At 42.8% G+C, this 18,828-nt stretch overlaps 1 protein-coding gene and 1 long non-coding RNA gene across 2 annotated transcripts in view; one reads left to right on the top strand and one right to left on the bottom strand.

The window, feature by feature from the left end:
• insyn1 (inhibitory synaptic factor 1) overlaps positions 1-18,828 on the top strand; it is a 58,023-nt gene that overhangs the window by 36,187 nt on the left and 3,008 nt on the right. The window lies entirely within an intron of this gene.
• The window catches only part of LOC149983039 (uncharacterized), a 67,646-nt gene continuing 60,067 nt past the window's right edge, over positions 11,250-18,828 (bottom strand). Inside the window, exon 5 of the long non-coding RNA XR_016496803.1 lies at positions 11,250-13,784. This is a non-coding gene — a long non-coding RNA (uncharacterized LOC149983039). The remainder of the gene's footprint in view (positions 13,785-18,828) is intronic.

The raw sequence follows: 18,828 nt of genomic DNA on the forward strand, positions 1-18,828 counted from the left end.
GGATCACAGTTAGTCTCTGGAGGAGCTGCCCGAGCCTGTCTGAAGCAGCTCCATAGAGCTCAGTTCAGCTCAGAGGAAGATCAGACAGTATGTTCAAGCTGTTCAATTCTGCTTTCTGTCTCTTAACACAATGCAGCATGACCATCCAACACACACCAGCAGTATAGTGCCATGCAGTTGTTGCATGCACACACACGCACACACTTTAGACAGAGACACAGCCACCATGGCAGAGCCCCATATGATAATAACGACAATGTCACCATGAGGAGGAAGTGGCGTGGAAATAAAGAGAGGAAATAGATGAGGCACGCTAGATTCATAGAGCCACGCAACGGGAAGAAGGGTTGACAGTAAACCCTGTAATTCCATTGGGTTTTTCCGACATGGAGGGAGAATGGAACTGACAACAGCTTCAGGGGCCAGAGCTCGATGGAGTGAATACCAGAGCGGAGGAGAGAGAGAAAATAAATAAAGAATGTGTCACCTAGTGGGAGGAGGCACTGAGCGGAGGCAGAAGCTGTCAGAACTCTGCTGCTGTCTGCAGATTAGATCTGGGGCTATTTAAAGAGGGAGAGCACGCCAAGCCCAACGTACAACGCCATACACCGACGACCACTGTCCACACACACACACCACAACCCCTCCTACATCATGACATCATCAGTGGCCATCAGCTTTTGATTGAGGCATAAATGACTGGAAGGGAAGTGAGGGGGAATAATTCCACCACTGGCATGAGTAACCTGATCACATTGCATGGCATGATGCATCAATGTCTGCTGTGTACAGTCAGTGGATAAAAGCCAAGGTCAAACATGTGGGTTTGGCTGGTGACTGAGATGGAGCAGAGCAGAGAAGAACTGCACATGTGCATTTTCAATGGGCAGGACAAAAGGGTTTTGTTGACATATTTGTTGACTTATTAATAGCTGGAATTTATTGACACTAGAATAATCTCTACCTCACACCAGGATTAGACCAGGGATAGCCAAGCAGCCAGGCAAGGAGGCCGTGAGGGAGGCAGGTTGGCAAACAGGAAGGGAGGCAGATAAACAGGCATGCAAGCAGGTAGGCAGGCAGATAGACAGGCGGTGTCTGGCCCATACTGTCTATAAAATGTATCCATATTGTGTGTGTTCATGACAGTGCACATGTGTGTTTATATATGTGTAAGAAAAAGAGAGCAAGTTGATTGATGATTGAGATGTGTGGGTGTATGTGTACCAGCCAGAGTGGGAGAGTGGTGCCGACATGTATTAATGTATTATTTCTTACATTTTTTTGCCCCGAAAATCTTAAGTGTTATTACATACAGCAGGGAAGAACTATTGGATATCAGAGTTCATTTACCAGTACTACGACCAGGAATACGACTTTCCTGGAGTGGATCCTTTGTTCGAAGCACCCAAGGAATTCAAACTGATTCCATAGGCTGACCCAAAACAACGTCGCCACAGAAGAGGTAGACGGATTGGTCTTCTGGTCAGACTTCGGAGGCACGCACACCACCCACCGCTTCCGAGTATGTTACTAGCTAATGTCCAGTCTCTAGATAACAAGGAGGACAAAATTAGGACAAGGGTTGCTTTCAAGAGAGACATCCGGGATTGTAACATACTCTTGTTTCACAGAAACATGGCTCTCTGGGGACATGCTGTCGGAGTCAGTACAGACACCGGAATTCTTTGTGCATCGCGCCGACAGGCATAAACATCTCTCAGGGAAGAAGAAGAGTGGGGGTGTATGTTTCATGATTAACGACTCATGGTGTATAGTGCCTTGCAAAAGTGTCATTTTGGCATTTTTCCTATTTTGTTGCATGTAATGGATTTTGTTGCATGTAATGGATTTCATGTAATGGACATACACAAAATAGTCCGAATTGGTGAAGTGAAATGAAAAAAATTACTTGTTTCAAAAAATGTAAAATAACGAAAATGGTGCGTAAAATGGTATGTATTCACTCCCTTTGCTATGGAGCCCCTAAATAAGGTCTTGTGCAGCCAATTACCTTCAGAAATCACATCATTAGTTAAATTAAGTCCACCTGCGTGAAATCTAAGTGTCACATGATCTGTCACATGATCTCAGTATATATACACCTGTTCTGAAAGGCCCCAGAGTCTGCAACACCACTAAGCAAGGGGCACCACCAAGCAACCTTGAAATCCAAGTAGCTCTCCAAACAGGTCAGGGACAAAGTTGTGGGGAAGTACAGATCAGGGTTGGGTCATGAAAAATATCAGAAACTTTGAACATCCCACAGAGCACCATTAAATGCATTATAAAATAATTGAAAGAATATGGCACCACAACAAATCTGCCAAGAGAGGGCCGCCCACCAAAACTCACAGACCAGGCAAGGAGGACATTAATCAGAGAGGCAACAAAGATACCAAAGATAACCCTGAAGGAGCTTCAAAGCTCCACAATGGAGATTGGAGTATCTGTCCACAAGACCATTTTAAGCCGTACACTCCACAGAGCTTAGCTTCATGGAAGAGTGGCCAGAAAAAAGCCATTGCTTAATGAAAAATATAGCAAACACATTTGGTGTTCGCCAAAAGGCATGTGGGAGACTCCCCAAACATATGGAAGAAGGTACTCTGGTTAGATGAGACTAAAACTGAGCTTTTTGGCCATCAAGGAAAACACTATGTCTGGCGCAAACCCAACACCTCACATCACCCAGAGAACACCATCCCCACAGTGAATCATGGTGGTGGCAGCATCATGCTGTGGGTATGTTTTTCATTGGCAGGGACTGGGAAACTGGTCAGAATTGAAGGAATGATGGATGGCGCTAAATACAGGGAAATTCTTGAGGGAAACCTGTTTCAGTCTTCAAGAGATTTGAGACTGGGACGGAGGTGCACCTTCCAGCAGGACAATAACCCTAAGCATACTGTTAAAGCAACACTTGAGTGGTTTATTAAGGGGAAACATTTAAATGTCTTGGAATGGCCTAGTCAAAGCCCAGACCTCAATCCAATTGAGAATCTGTGGTATGACTTAAAGATTGCTGTACACCAGCGGAACCCATCCAACTTGAAGGAGCTGGAGCAGTTTTGCTTTGAAGAATGGGCAAAAATCTTAGTGGCTAGATATGCCAAGCTTATAGAGACATACTCCAAGATACTTGCAGCTGTAATTGCTGCAAAAGGTGGCTCCACAAAGTATCATTTTTCAGTTTGCGCAAAACTGAAAGCACGCACCACCGCATTTAACCATGGAAAGATGACCTGGAATATGGCCGAATACAAACAGTGTGGTTATTCCCTCCGCAAGGCAATCAAACAAGCAAAATGTAATTATATGCACAAAGTGGAGTTGCAATTCAACGGCTCAGACAAAAGACGTATGTGGCAGGGTCTACAGACAATCACTGACTACAAAAAAGAAAATCAGCCACGTCACAGTACACTGACGTATTGCTTCCAGACAAACATAACACCTTCTTTGCCCGCTTTGAGGATAATAGAGTGCCACCGACGCGGCCCGCTATCAAAGACTGTGGACTCTAAAATTCTCCATGGCCGACATGAGTAAGACATTTAAACGTGTTAACCCTCGCAAGGCTGCTGGCCCAGGCGGCATACCTAGCCACGTCCTCTGAGCACGCGCAGACAAGCTGGCTGGTGTGTTTACAGACATATTCAATCTCTCCCTATTCCAGTCTGATGTCTGCTGTCTGCTGTCTACAATGTCTACTCTGTATTTCAGATCAACTTGATGTTATTTTTTAACCTGTCTACGATATTGGTTCCCAATTGGGAATCAACCCTCCCACGTTCAGCTAAAACGGCGGCGCATGGAACGCAAAAATATTCTTAAAAATATTTAACCTCCACACATTAACAAGTCCAATAGCTCTAATGAAAGATAAACACCTTGTTCATCTAGCCAGCAAGTCAGATTTCTAAAATGTTTTACGGCGAAAACATAGCACATATATATGTAAAACCACCACCAGACACAGCTCATTTGAATAGCCAAAACATGCAATCAACAAACGCAGGATTAAAAAATAAATCGCTCACTAACCTTTTGAAAATCTTCATCAGATGACAGTAATATGACATGTTACACAGTACATTTTTATTTTTTTCAATAATATGCCATTTATATCCATAAATGTCCATTTACAGTGAGTTCACGTTCAGAAATTACTCAAAAATGCCCGCAGGAAATCTAGGTAGCGCGGCAAGATAACGTAAATAGACATCATAAACTTTGACTAAATATACATGTTCTACATATAGTTAGAAAGATACACTGCTTCTTTATGCAACCGCTTTGTTGGATTTACTTTTAACGTTACAGAAATCGCACACTATTCAATATGCTGAGACGGCGCTCAGTTCCAAGCTACATTTCTACGTAATGTTGGAGTCAACAGAAACACAGATTTAAGCATAAATATTCCCTTACCTTCGATGGTCTTCGTTCAGAATGTTCTGGAAGGCTTCATACTTACCCAATACATCGTTTGGTTTCAAGTCTTGCGTCTTTGTATTAGCTACTGCTAATAACATCAGCTGAAATGCACCCAAAACGTCCTCTGGTCCGGAAAAGTTGCGCATCAAAACTTCAAAATTACATATTATATGTCGACTAAACAGGTCAAACTAAGTGCAGAAGCAAGCTTTATGATGTTTTAGACACGCAAAACAAACTTCAATTCAATCGGCCATCGTCTGCCCTTCTCTTGAGTGCTGGAACAAAGGAATGGCTGGGACCAATTCGCGCCCCTACGCACAGCCTATTTTCTCGTGGCACGCACTAATTTCACTCCCATAGGGTCAATTCTCGCGGGATTTGAACGATTCAAAGCTCTACTGAAAGAGGACATCTAGCGGAAGAGATAGAAAGTCTCCCCAGAATAACTAACTGGTTGGGAAGGGTGGGGGCCATGACGTCAAAGTTGCTCCAACTTTCATGGCCACAAAAACTAGTTTGGAAGAATGCCTGCCCTTTGAGTTCTGCTATACTTACAGACATAATTCCAACGGTTTTAGAATCTTTAGAGTGTTTTCTATCCAATAATAATTTTTATTTGCATATATTAGCAATTTTTGACAGATTTTTTTTTCAGTTTACTAGGGGTACCCAATCTCTCCAAAGGGGGCATATGTCTGCCATATCCTTAACAGGTTTTAATGGACAAAAAATTAGATTTTCTTTCAAAACAAGGACATTTCTAAGTGACCCCAAACTTTTGAACGGTAGTGTACATATTCTTATTCCATCTCTTTACTTAGATTTGTGAGTATTAGGTAGTTATTGTGGAATTGTTAGATTACTTGTTGATATTGCTGCACTGTCAGAACTAGAAGCACAATAATTTTGCTACACTCGCAATAACGTCTTCTAAACATGTGTATGTGACCAATAAAATGTGATTTGATTTTGAGTGCCTGGGTGTATGCGTACATGCGTGCGTGCGTTAGTCATTTCTCCATCCAGCCCCCCGAATGCTCCCCTCAATAGTTGTCATCAATCGGAGACAAGGCTGCCAGAGTTGGAGATGAGAGCTCCACACACTAAGAGGAGTCAAAACAACTGGACGACTGCAGAACCATGCAACATTGGGGAGGTCTGGTTACTCTCCATTCTACATAAAGCATGGACATGGAGTCCATTGGTTATTAATGCAGCCTTCTGAAATATTTCTAGAAACATGCTGCAGAACAGTGTACGATAAGTGAGTGAGGAGGTTGCATCGGTGTTTCCTTAGAGAAAGGTCGGCGTTGCATCACCTGGACTGGTAGTGGAGCAGCACGGGTTTAGAGAGAGGTGTTTTCATTGGCAGGCTGAGAACAGGCCAGGGTCAGGGAGAAAGGAGAGATGATAAAGAGATAACTTCATCAGAAAGAATGTAAGGAAGGCTCATCCAAGAGTGACTCACAGAAACCTCCAACACGCAGATGGCATGGTGAAGCCTCGTAGCTAGCTAGCTTCTACCTGCTAATTAGCTGCAGGCCCGGCTTCACACTTTTCCCCGGGCCAACACTGACTTTATTGAAAAGCTGAATACGCTTTTACGTGGAACAATACATCTCCATTCCATCCAATTTGGGTCAACAGCACGGCAACAATAGCCCCACTGTTTATGGACTGTACTGGCAATTTAAAGAGAAAGAAAGAGAAAAGATGGAGTGAGAGAGAAGAGACAGAAAAGGACTTTTCCTGTCTTTTCTCCGCCCACAGTACTGTATGTTGCTTATCTCTCTCTGTTAATTGCCCACTTTAAATACATTCCTACAGAATACACATACAGGCTAAGGGCGGAGGACTCCTTATCTGTAATGAGGGGAGAGAAACATACAATGTAGCAGGCTTAAGACAGCGAATCGGATGAATGCACACAAGGTTGCCTCACTATAAGTTGATGTGTTCATGTGTTTTAGACTGCTAGCTAGGCGACTTTACTCACCATAGAGCCAGGGTTGCCTGGTCCACTCTGTCATATCAGACCAGAGTTATTGATGTGCACTGGAGAAGAAGTCAATGTGCTGGTGTCCTTCCCACACACTCTAGCAAGCAGACATCACAACCACTTCTCCCTCCCCCTTCACCCCCTCTATTCTATTATAACTCCATGCCAACCGCTGCAACCTGTAATTACCAAGGGACACACATACACACACATGCCCACACATGCACACACACACACACACACACCACACACAAAACATACACATACACACTGAACAAAACAAATCAGGAGGATTGTTGGGAGAAAAATGGCAAAAGGGAGCTATGTAATTAAGATGTTTTCTCTGTGAATGAGCATGTATATATCCTCAAACTATTTTAAGTCTGCAAGCGATTAATATGTATCAGGTCAGAGCATCCACATATTTCAACACGTAATTAAAGGAGTATGACTGGATCCATACACATTGACTAATGACTCCCACCAGGAGAGGTCTCCAGTAAAATACATACAAAGCAGGGGAGAAATAAACGGCCCACAGCGGAGCCCTGTGCCAGCACACCTGGGCATCACTAACGACTCATTCTCAAATTGGAAGACTAACGTTTTACATCCAGCAAATATTTGTTGAAATAAATGTTTTTTCTTGTTCCAAGTGTAAAACCTTGGATACAGAGAGAGACACAAAGAGAAATGGGAAAACGTTTCAATGGTGCTAACACAAACTGAAATAGACATCTGGTTCTGACTGGCTGTGATAATATCGGCTGCTGTCGTGGTAGTACTCACATTCACATGTGACTTTCCATATACTTCAATGCAGTTCATGGGTGATGTTTTGACAGTGCAATTAAAGTAATGCTGTTGTCAAGCAAGAATGCAACTCTTGGAATTCTCGGCGTAGCTCTTATTTCAAAACATATTTGCAATGTCACAGACAACATAAATGGCTACATTGAGTCCATCACGCATCATGAATCTCCAGTTTAATTTTAAACCCAGACACAATAAATTCACCCTCTGTAGGTTGGCATACAATTAAATAAATGTCGCAATAATTATTTGGAGTGATGCAGTCTATTTTGCCCCACTTTTTTGTATTGTCAAAATTTCCTTGATGGCAAAGGTTATCTTGTTCTACAACATAATCCCTAATAACCTAGTTAAACCCCCTGGAGATGATACATTGAGTGCATATTGATATTTCTGACATGGCGCTGATGGCTTACACAACTTCTTTCACTGTGACACCTCACCTACACCGCCAACCTTTTTGAGTACGCATAAAGCAAGAGCACCCTTGTTGTTCTGATGCGGAGAGTCATTAATCTATCTCAATGTTCATTTGTTTGCGGTACCTCCTTTGGGAAAGGTTCCTGAGAACACATGAGAACATTTAGAAAGGCCCAAGTAGGTTGTTGATTGGCTGACAGGTCCTCTACCTCCCCAAGGAGTTGATTGGGGAAGAGTTGTCTAAAGCTGGTAATGACACACCGTGCGGTATTGGAAATCAGCTGTTTGAGTGTTTCACCTGACATGTTAAAATTGGTCGTCATGAAGTTTCATTGTTCAAATGAGATCCTACCTACGTACAGTATGTGGCTATAGGACGTCATTTAATCCAGGCGCAGTGTGGGGTGTGAGTGGGGAGTGACAGGCTCCCTGTATAGTAGAAGTCAGTTATTGTGTGGAGGTGAGACAGGTATGTGGTGGCCAGATGGTGCCTCGCAGGGGACAGCAGGATGTCTCCTACTGATTTTGTTTGCAAATAGCCCTCTGTAAAATGTCCCGCTTCTCCCCTCCAGTTTAACCCTGTTTAATAGGGAGGGATAGTTTTAGGAACTGCCATGTCTGATAAAGGTGTTGCAGCTTCAAAGACATCCTACTGCTTGTAGGAGAGAGAGCGTGAAGGAGACGCGTTGTGACAGGTTTTGTCACCAGTTGAGAAGAACGCCCTACAGATTGTCACATAAAGAAATGGCGGAAAAAATGGAAGCAAATTGTTTAGTCATTTCAATATATCCATTTTCTACTTCACTATGGTGAGGAGTGCACCATCTAGCAAAGCACTGAATTCACCTATACAGAGTACCCATCATGCCCCATTTTCTGGTTTCATGACCTCTTGGACATCCTGTTATCGACAGTACACTTTGTTGAACGTTCAAATCTACCTATCAAATCTATCCACCAATAAGTCAATTGCTGTCCATGCAGGGATACTCATGTTCATAGGCTGGTAAAGAACTTTCTGAACTGAGGGAAAAGGCACCGGGGCATTGTAAACATAAGCGGATTTGCCTAGATGGAAACTCATATCTGATTAGTATGGGAACCATGCCTAGTAACATATCATTGATTGTAGGATGTTCCTGTAAGTGTTTCCGTGGAAATGACTACAGAGACCTTTACTTGAGTAAACACAACAAAGACAAACAAGATGGAATAGAAATGGATTCGCCACAGATATGTAGTAGTGCACAGTGAAACAAAAAATAAATTGCATAAATAGTATTTCTCTGGGCTTCAATATTTCTACTTCGGTATGGTCGAGCAGGCTACATTTGTTGGGTAATGATATATGGGGTTCACACAATAAAATAAAATAGGGCCGCACTCCCATTAAGATAAGTGTAGCGGGCCAAGGAAACCTGGAAATGCCAGTAGCATATTGATCGTGTGCCCTGTATTTAGAGTAAAGTGCATACTGCTTTTCTTTCTCCTGGGCATGGCTCCTAGAGCCCCCTGTGCCCACAGAACAATGAGAACACACACAGACCAGGGTCTCATTGAGGAATAGGGTTAGGGCAGCTCAATTTATGGATCAGATGTTTTCTTATGTTGACACTGTTGTACTGTAAACAGAAACGATCATGTAAAAATATTGCCCAATACCCACCACCACAGACACTCAAACACCTATTCGTGGACACGCACACAAACCACACAGGCACTCTCTCTCATCCAAATACTTCATTAAACTGAGCTGGTTTTGAGATAATCTTGACTGGGGGAATTGTCTGCTCACTGGGTTGTTGCTTTCAGTGAGACTTCCAATCTCTCTGTCAGCGAGGTTGGAAGATTTACCGCTGGATTGGGCTGAGCTTCTTCCTGTGGTGCAACGTCCTCTCTACCAACAACACCCAGCCCGATCCCTATGTCCCTACTCTCCCCCTCCCTAGTCCAACACACCCCAAACTATCACTGGCAGCCAGGCCTTTACTGTCCCTCCCACAGAAAGACAGTGTCTATGATGTGTCTGCCTGGTACAGTAGAAACTGCTCGGCAACCAAGTAATTAAAAGGGTCAGCTTGGCCTGACTGCTTCTCACAACACACTCATTTCCTAGGCTGCTCCCAGCGTGACCTGATGCCACACGAGCTGCCTGGTGCTTAATCCAAGCGCTATCTCTGGGAAGCAGACACAGTGAGAAGCCCAGTAGCGTGGCGCCTCCATCTATTTCAGGTCATTACAAGCGCTGGGGATCCTCAAAGATAGAACCAATGAAGGAGAACCTCCATAAATGTCCAGCATGCATTGCTACAGTACACAGCCATGCCTTGGTTGGTGGAACACACTCTGTGGTACTACTAAAAGCGTGGTCTGTTCCTCCACAGAGTGTTTCAGTATTTACGCCGTACATCTCTGGTCCCTACAATCTCCCTCTATGTTTATACAGAAACATACCAATTAGTTACAGTATATACCAAATGGCAGGTGGGGGGAGTCAGTCGGCCAAAATAATGACCTGGATTGAGCTATTGAGAGCAGTGGAGTAAAAAGAGTGGTTAATGTGATGTATCAGCCCTCCAGGACTGCACTCTGGCTGCAGTCGGAATCCTAAACTTGGTTCTGTCCTGTCTTGATTGATGTCCATTATGCAGTGAGATTGTGATTCTGCTTTTGATTAGCGAGTTGTCAGGGAGTGTCGCCGGCTCTGCTCTCATCCTCATCGCGGCGACCGTGTTGTTTGTGAATATGCACAGCCCCTTTAAGGCTTCCATAAAGATGAGTGTTTTGGAGGGAAAGATTAAAAAGTGTAATGAGGGAGGGAGGGAGGGATGCACGTGAACCTCCAGGCTTATAGTCCTCTCTCATGACAGGATAATTACAGCTTGCAGGGAGCATTTCAAAGACATCGTTTATCCCGCCGGTGCCAACACCGAGAAACATCATAGTCTCACCAATCAGGTTGACCTAAATCAGGCAGGTCTTTCTAACATGGCTGTTGTGACTTCTTCCTCCTCCCTTATCAAACCTCACACTTTGCAAGGTCAATTATGGAATGTTCCTGACTGAAAACTTTACCAGAGAAAAGGGAATATTTAGATTGAATAGACTGTGAGTAAGGTGCCCTTTAGGAGTAAAAAAAATGAAATACAGAACTATTTATGTTTCAGAAGCACAGCAGACCTACAATTTTCATTGGACAATAAAAAGCTATTTTTCAAGGGAATTCAGTAAACATGTCCTTTCAGATTGGAGCTAGGATGATGAATTAGTTTCAGTGGGATGTGATAAACAGTATCTCAGAGATACTCCAACAACAGGACGCTCTGCTATCCTTGTACTGAGGAGAGCTAAATTATTGTGGAAACAGGCATGGGGCACTGGGTGAGGAGGAGCTGGGAAGCTGCAGGAACTAAATACATTAAAACTATATTTGCAAACGTTTCACTTCAGAGTCAGCATGCTAGGCTATTTTGGTAATTGCCGAGGCTTTCTAATTGGCATGAACTGCTCCCCAACACTAGAAGTGCTGCACAACGACAGGCTGGGAATCCATTGAGACATGTTGAGAATAAAATGACATTGAGACGTTTTAATTGCGCTATTGAACACATTTCACATTTTCGCTCTGAAAAATAAAATCGATGCCAGACGCTTGATGTAACATAATTAATGAGTTAGCGCTGCAAACTTTTCGAAGTAAACTTGAAAAATGACAGGGGGAAATGCAGAGAGAGAGAGAGACACGGGAACAGATGGAGGGTCACATAAATATTGTGTAATGGTTTTACATCAGATAGTCTGCATCACAGAGGAAGGATTCACTAATACAGCATGTGTATCTATCTTATGAAAACTCAGAGATGGTTATTACATTTAATGTGTTTTGCATGTCTCGTTAAAATAATGCTGCATTGATTGCATAGCAGCAATTGTAGTACAGTAGTTGCAATAAAACTGGCACTTGAAGTAGTTGTAGTAATAGTAGTAGTAGTAGTAGTAGTAGTAGTAGTAGATTATAGAAGTGGTAGGGTAGTGATAAATGAATAGAGGAATGATGACAGTGGTTAAAAGCATGGCAGTAGCTGGCAGCCACTATTCTTTTTTTTCCAGACTCCGACCTCTGTAAGTCATTCTACACTGCTACTACCAACAAATATACAAAATGGTCTGTAGCCATTAGGTTGGAATGATTCATATTGGTCTGTGAATTACAAAACTAATACATATAACCTATTTAGAATACATGTATGCAAAGTATTTTCAAGAGATGAGGGATTTCCTTTGTTTACTAGACAGACAGCTGGCTGGAATGTTTTCCTACATCAAAACCACCAATGCATACCGAAGCAAACGTACCACATTAAACATCCGTTTATACATCAATGGAGTGATAAGAGCATGCGGTAAATATCGGCCTCCTTGTCAACAGGCAATTCAAACACTCATTATCACATTTGCTGGTTTTGACCTCAACAGCTTGGTCATGTTGCTGCTTCAAATACAACGACCGGAACAACAAGACAAACTGCATAAAAGGAGCACAACTACGAGACAGGACATTACACACAGACAGGTAGTAGTAATAAATCTTCAACACCCCTGGTATATAATTGGCTACATTACCATTTTATGTAGCGGGGAACGTTAGGAAAGCAGGGGGGGGGGGGGGGGGGGGTTTAAATAAGCAATCTGCAGTAGCTACATCCATTTTTTGGCTTAGAAATCAATGATATATACACATTGATTCTTGAAGAATATAACTTATAAATGCCTCAGAAACTTAGTTCCTGTCGCACCCAGTTAAAACCCAAAATATAAGCTTGTTTTACTCAAATGTTTGTAAAAAATTGTAAATGTCAACAAACACTGCATAGATTCAAAACATGGTTAAAACTATAATTTTGATATCATGGCTGGTTGGTCCTTGCTTCCATAGTTATGTCTATAAATCCCTCAGCTGTTTACCAAAACAGAGGCGGGGTGTCCACTTTGTTCATTGTTTCAACTGAAGAATGGCCCTTTCATAGAGGACACTACAGAATCGAATTCAGAGATCACCACTGCACTATCTCAGACAGCTCTCTGCAGAACAGAGCAGAGCTAAGGCTTTAACAGAGAATCACAGCTTCAACCATCACTCCATGTCCAAATACTTCCCTCCTGGTTCCCCCTCCTCACTGTAAGGCTCTGTCACAGGCTGTGCTCCAAGTGCCCTTCTTCAGCCTGACCATCAATTACCCAGCAGGCCAATCATGGCAGATGGAGAGTTGGGGGTGGTAAACCTCAGCTGACATTCACACACAGCCTTTCTCACAAAGCCACCTTTGAGCACTCCAAAATGACGAGGCTCAGTTTTGAGTACTTGGCCCAATTATGATCATGTGCTTCGAGCCGAGCTGGGATTGTTTTGAGTCTGTCACAGTCACAAGCTGCCACAATCATGCCGGCACAGACAATGGATAAATAGAGAGTGTGGATGTATCTCCCGAAAAAGAAAGAAAACACCTCATCTATCTTCTCTGTAGTCATTATCAATCAAATTCAATCAAATGTATTTATATAGCCCTTCTTACATCAGCTGATATCTCAAAGTGTTGTACAGCAACCCAGCCAAAACCCCCAAACAGCAAGCAATGCAGGTGTAGAAGCACGATGGCTAGGAAAAACTCCCTAGAAAGGCCAAAACCTAGGAAGAAACCTAGAGAGGAACAAGGCTATGGGGGGTGGCCAGTCCTCTTCTGGCTGTGTCCCGGGTGGAGATTATAACAGAACATGGCCAAGATGTTCAAATGTTCATAAATGACCAGCATGGTCAAATAATAATAATCACAGTAGTTGTTGAGGGTGCAACAGTTCAGCACCTCAGGAGTAAATGTCAGTTGGCTTTTCATAGCCGATCATTGAGAGTATCTCTACCGCTCCTGCTGTCTCTAAAGAGTTGAAAACAGCAGGTCTGGGACAGGTAGCACGTCCAGTGAACAGGTCAGGGTTCCATAGCCACAGGCAGAACAGTTTAAACTGGAGCAGCAGCAGCACGGCCAGGTGGACTGGGGACAGCAAGGAGTCATCATGTCAGGTAGTCCTGGGGCATGGTCCTATGGCTCAGGTCCTCAGAGAGAGAGAAAGATGGAAAGAGAGAAAGAGCGAATTAGAGAGAGCATACTTAAATTCACACAGGATACCGGATAAGACAGGAGAAATACTCCAGATATAACAGACTGACCCCCCGACACATAAACTACTGCAGCATAAATACTGGAGGCTGAGACAGGAGGGGTGAGGAGACACTGTGGCCCCATCCGATGATAACCCCGGACAGGGCCAAACAGGCAGGATATAACCCCACCCACTTTGCCAAAGCACAGCCCCCACATCACTAGAGGGATATCTTCAACCACCAACTTACCATCCTGAGACAAGGCCGAGTATAGCCCACAAAGATCTTCGCCACGGCACAACCCAAGGGGGGGGCGCCAACCCGGACAGGAAGACCACGTCAGTGACTCAACCCACTCAAGTGACGCATCCCTCCTAGGGATGGCATGGAAGAGCACCAGTAAGCCAGTTACTCAGCCCCTGTAATAGGGTTAGAGGCAGAGAATCCCAGTGGAGAGAGGGGAACCAGCCAGGCAGAGAAAGCAAGGGTGGTTCGTTGCTCCAGTGCCTTTCCGTTCACCTTCACACTCCTGGGCCAGACTACACTCAATAATCAGACCTACTGAAGAGATGAGTCTTCAATAAAGACTTAAAGGTTGAGACCGAGTCTGCGTCTCTCACATGGGTAGACAGACCATTCCATAAAAATGGAGCTCTATGGGAGAAAGTCCTGCCTCCAGCTGTTTGCTTAGAAATTATAGGGACAATTAGGAGGCCTGCTCTTGTGACCGTAGCGTACGTGTAGGTGTGTACGGCAGGACCAAATCGGAAAGATAGGTAGTAGCAAGCTCATGTAATGCTTTGTAGGTTAGCAGTAAAACCTTGATGTTGTTACTGAAACAGTAATAAGTGGACTGGATAGGTCACTGTAGCTACAACTGTATTGCAGTTGAGCTACAAAGGACCAAATAACAATTCCATAGAAAATGACGAGGGGTGGGTGGAAACCAGTGGCCTTGCACCCTGAGGTCCAACAATTGTGCCACAAGGTTTCCTGTTTTATTCTACTTGTCAGCATTTGTAAATATGAAGAGTGTTTAGCTCTATTCAAAAGAAAAAGTGCTCTTTTACAAGTCAGGTGTTAAGCCAAACAATGTTTCAAAGCCGATTCTGTGTCGTGGTCCAGCTGCAATCTGCTGTGACATCATGAGCTATGGAACCCAACAAAAGGATGTGATTTTACTCTAAAGCTTGTAATTACTGTTGCTGGTCCTCATTGTGCTCTCTCCATTCCAAACACAGTGTGTCCCTCACTAATGACTTGTTCCTGATGTGTTCATTCATCCTTTACGCTTAGGCAATCTGTTTACCCAATAATTCACTCTATAGCTCACTCATGCCACATTTTTCTTTCTTCCTGGAAGAAAGGACTGAGATTACTGATCACTGTTGCTGCATTGAGCCCATATGTTGTTCTTGCAAGTTCAAATCCCCGAGCTGACAAGGTACAAAATCTGTTGTTCTGCCCCTGAACAGGCAGTTAACCCACTGTTCCTAGGCCGTCATTGAAAATAAGAATTTGTTCTTAACTGACTTGCCTAGTTAAATAAATAAAATAAATAAAAAAAATATGTGACCTAGACTGTTATCAAGCTAAATTAGCGTACATGCTGGAAGCTGATGACGGTGTAACAGTGCCTGGGAGAGAGGGCTCACGGTGGGTTAATCCTGGGGAGAATATCTCATGATAGGATGTAAGCTGGGCCACCAATGATGTTTAACGACTATAATCATAATTTGTAGCATTTAAATATCTTATCTTAGCAGATGTGTCAGTCAAAAAGGCTTTGGCTGGTAGTCAGTGTTTGCCATTCTTTTGTATTCAAATCCATTTTGTTTTTTACAAAAGGGATTTGTCTAACATATTATGACTGGAAATGATATGCCTCTGTTCTTTATTAATTGATATCCAATTAAGGCAGTTAAATTAGGTCAGCGTCAGGCGTTCAGGCGGACTGGTGAAATTATTCTGACAGACCATACTTTTCTAAACACATTGATTCAATTATATCCCTTTTTTTCCAGGATGAGTAATCAACTAAACAAAGCCATTCCATTCCCTCTGGGTGTGAGAATCATCCCGCATTAGTTTAAAGTCTGCAAATCATTCAACAGACAGGTTGGTTTACCCATTCAGCTCGCCGCTTAGTGCCCCCACAGAGGATCTGCTCCCACAGGGCTGACTGTCAATGGAGGAAAAACATAGCCCTGGTACTGAAGCTCCTGTGGCATGCAAAGCTGCTCAGCCAGGCCTGGCACACCCACACAGAAACCTATGCACGCCATACACAAACCTGACAATCTGTTTACCCAAAGCCCTATACAGATACACACGTCACATGCCTGCATTAGATATACTACAAAGAAACTGAATGATTGAAATCAGGAATATGAGGATGGGCTGTTCCAAGACTGGTTCAAATGCAGATGGTTGAATTCACTACCATGATATGGACTATGATAAGAACAGGACGCTTTGGGTTTGTAAATAATACAAATCGGTACGTTTTGGACAAATATTGCATGATAATACCCTCCATCGCTCCTCTGTTGTATGGTGTACTGTAGCCTCCCTATAGTCCCTGTGAGAACTTCAAAAATGTTTTCCTCCATCTGTGAACAGTTGTTGGTGGGCAATGCAAGGCTTTGTTCTTTTTCTATTTTCTAAATAGACACTCTACATACAGTGGGGCAAAAAAGTATTTAGTCAGCCACCAATTGTGCAAGTTCTCCCACTTAAAAAGATGAGAGAGGCCTGTAAAAAATCCAGAAAATCACATTGTAGGATTTTTTATGAATTTATTTGCAAATTATGGTGGAAAATAAGTATTTGGTCAATAACAAAAGTTTATCTCAATACTTTGTTATATACCCTTTGTTGGCAATGACAGAGGTCAAACGTTTTCTGTAAGTCTTCACAAGGTTTTCACACACTGTTGCTGGTATTTTGGCCCATTCCTCCATGCAGATCTCCTCTAGAGCAGTGATGTTTTGGGGCTGTTGCCGGGCAACACAGACTTTCAACTACCTCCAAAGATTTTCTATGGGGTTGAGATCTGGAGACTGGCTAGGCCACTCCAGGACCTTGAAATGCTTCTTACGAAGCCACTTCTTCGTTGCCCGGGCGGTGTGTTTGGGATCATTGTCATGCTGAAAGACCCAGCCACCTTTCATCTTCAATGCCCTTGCTGATGGTAGGCTTTGTTACTTTGATCCCAGCTCTCTGCAGGTCATTCACTAGGTCCCCCCGTGTGGTTCTGGGATTTTTGCTCACCGTTCTTGTGATCATTTTGACCCTACGGGGTGAGATCTTGCGTGGAGCCCCAGATCGAGGGAGATGATCAGTGGTCTTGTATGTCTTCCATTTCCTAATAATTGCTCCCACAGTTGATTTCTTCAAACCAAGCTTCTTACCTATTGCAGATTCAGTCTTCCCAGCCTGGTGCAGGTCTACAATTTTGTTTCTGGTGTCCTTTGACAGCTCTTTGGTCTTGGCAATAGTGGAGTTTGGAGTGTGACTGTTTGAGGTTGTGGACAGGTGTCTTTTATATTGATAACAAGTTCAAACAGGTGCCAATAATACAGGTAACGAGTGGAGGACAGAGGAGCCTATTAAAGAAGAAGTTACAGGTCTGTGAGAGCCAGAAATCTTGCTTGTTTGTAGGTGACCAAATACTTATTTTCACCATAATTTGCAAATAAATTCATAAAAAATCCTACAATGTGATTTTCTGGATTTTTCTCATTTTGTCTGTCATAGTTGAAGTGTACTTATGATGAAAATTACAGGCCTCTCTCATCTTTTTAAGTGGGAGAACTTGCACAATTGGTGGCTGACTAAATACTTTTTTGCCCCACTGTATTTATGTAAGATTCTGTCCTGTCGTGATCTGTCAGAGATTATGAAGCTCTTTGATGCCAAATGGCTGTGTTTGCACTAGATATCACCTGAGCAATCAGTTAGCACATCAGCTGAATGATACTGGGTTTTTAATCAGGGTATTTGTGTAGTCAGGTCTTTGGGACTGTTAATTGCTCCTTTAAAGTCATTGTGCTGAAATAATTAATTAGGGTTTTAATCCCTCATGCAGACAGGGTATTGTTTTTCTGATACTGCTCATTTGATGTCACAATGAGCAGTTGAAAGCACAGAGGCAAATAGCAAATAGCAGATTTAGGTGGAAAAAAGATCAGCATATCTCAGCTCTTCAACAAAAATGTTGCTCCAATTCCATATGCACATGTTCTGAGAAACACTAGTATTAATTGTGGAATGGTTTAGAGAAATGTATCACTTACAAACTACATGAATGCTGAGCATTTTTCCATTTTACAATAGATTGCTTACGAGAGCGCGATGTGTTGATTAAGGTGCTCAAATGTCAAGTGTTTGAGGCTCGAATTTTATGTGCCATCAGCAAATCAACAAAATCAATGGTGTTGTGGGCTCAAGTGCTTTCTATTCATGAGACCATAAACACTCATACAGCATGGGTGGATGCTGATGAGGAGTATTGAGGTTGATTTTGCCAAGCCAGGTTGATAAACTACCCTGCTAGTTTGACTCCCTGTACAGTGGGTGAAAGTCAAGCTTCATTACGGCTTGATTTAGTGAAGTACATTTTCTTCATACTAGTAGAAGGTATCTTATATCGAATCGTGTAAAGAGTGAAAATGACTGCATAAAATAAATAATTCAAATACGGAACTATATTGTAGACCTGTGCTTTAAAAAAAAAGGGAAATTACGTTATTTTTAAACTAATACAATTTCTCAGAGAAAGAGAATGATAATTCAAATGATAATTTTCTTTCTCAAAAAAGGTAGGGGTCAAAATTATTGGCACCCCTGTTTTTAATATCTTTGAATACCTCACCACACGAGGTTAACCGCATTGAGCCTTTAAAAGCAGGTTGGAGAACACATTGGGAGGGATCTTAGACCATTCCTCCGTACAGAATCCTTCCAGATCTTTGATATCATTTTACTGCTCTTA

Source organism: Oncorhynchus mykiss, chromosome 6 (assembly GCF_057628025.1).
Source record: "Oncorhynchus mykiss isolate SJ-2025 chromosome 6, ASM5762802v1, whole genome shotgun sequence".
Lineage (NCBI taxonomy): Eukaryota > Metazoa > Chordata > Actinopteri > Salmoniformes > Salmonidae > Oncorhynchus > Oncorhynchus mykiss.